The sequence below is a fragment of the Egretta garzetta genome, unplaced genomic scaffold, assembly GCF_000687185.1.
Source record: "Egretta garzetta isolate BGI_Z169 unplaced genomic scaffold, ASM68718v1 scaffold139, whole genome shotgun sequence".
In the NCBI taxonomy this organism is placed as follows: Eukaryota; Metazoa; Chordata; class Aves; order Pelecaniformes; family Ardeidae; genus Egretta; species Egretta garzetta.
The window spans coordinates 1,016,949-1,018,369 of record NW_009260832.1 but is presented as its reverse complement, the minus strand read 5'-3'; positions in this window follow the sequence as shown (position 1 = coordinate 1,018,369).

Sequence of the window (1,421 nt, the reverse complement as noted above, 5' to 3'; positions counted from 1 at the left end):
ACACACAACCATTCTTCCTTACGGTGCAAGCACAGTCTGAATTGCAATGCAGATGGAAATCTGGCAGCTGTTAGCAAGTGCTCTTTGCATCCCCGCTTATGAAACTGTAAACCAAGCACCTGCACAGCAACAAGGAGATTTAACTCCATTCTCAACAGCTGCAACATACATACGTGAGTGGTGAAGCCTGAAAAGGTCTTGGGTACTGCTTCACAACTTGGCCCATTTCCATGAGCAAAGTAACCCTCTTCTGTATTGTGTTTTTTCGGCGAAGACACCGAGGCGAAGGGCTCCGGAGCGGAGGATCGCGCCGGGGGACCCTTTCCTAAAAGCGGCAAAAACCGCGAAGGCAAAAGCGCAGGGAGGACAGGCTGAGAGAGTTGGGCTTGTTCAGTCTAGAGAAAAGAAGGCTGCGGGGAGACCTGATTGCGGCCTTTCAGTACCTAAAGGGGGCCTATAGGAAAGAGGGGGAAAACCTTTTTAGTAGGGCCAGCTGCGTTAGGACAAGGGGTAATGGTTTTAAACTAAATCGGGGTAGGTTTAGGCTAGATATAAGGAAAAAATTCTTTACAATGAGGGTGGTAAACCACTGGAACAGGTTGCCCAGAGAGGTAGTGGAGGCCCCATCCCTGGAAACATTCAAGGCCAGGTTGGATGGGGCTCTGAGCAACCTGATCTAGTTGGCGGTGTCCCTGCTGACTGCAGGGGGGTTGGACTCGATGACCTCTAGTGGTCCCCTCCAACCCAAAACATTCTATGATTCTATGATTCTATGATTCTACAAAGTTACAAAGCTCAAGGGAAGAAATACTACTATAGGGTTAATGAAATTAAAGAAAAAAAACCATAGTGTAAATCTTGAATAAATTAATTACCTGATAACTTTGCCATGCTATGGAGCTGGAGCCATCAAGTCTTAAAAAGTTATAGCACTGGTGTTCTGCTTTAGCACGTACGTGGTTTTCCTGAGCCGTAGCAGCCTGGTGCCTTTCAGAGGAGGGCTACTGCGAGCTGCGACCACTCCGAACCACTTGTAAAACAGTTTAAAAAGACTCCTTACCACAACTACCACAGTTAGGGAAGGGCAACTCTTCTGCATGGCACTCATGGTAGGTCTCATTTTCCCAGTTGCGTGAGCTGACAAGGATACAGGTTCCCAGCTGGGGGAAAACAAACCAACTCCACCCCCCCCACCCCCACCCCAAACCCCAAACAAACCCCAAAACAAACCAAAACCAGGCCCAAACCCCACCCTGTAGGATGGCAGTAGGTTTTTTGGAAAGGCAACATGTCTTGTCTCCTGTTCTCAGGAACTGTGGCTCTTGCTGCAGCCCGTCTGTTCTGTCTCACCCTCAGAACATCTCTCTGCCCTTCTAAACACGGGGTGAAGCAGCGGGGCCCTCCCCTCCGTCCAGGAATGC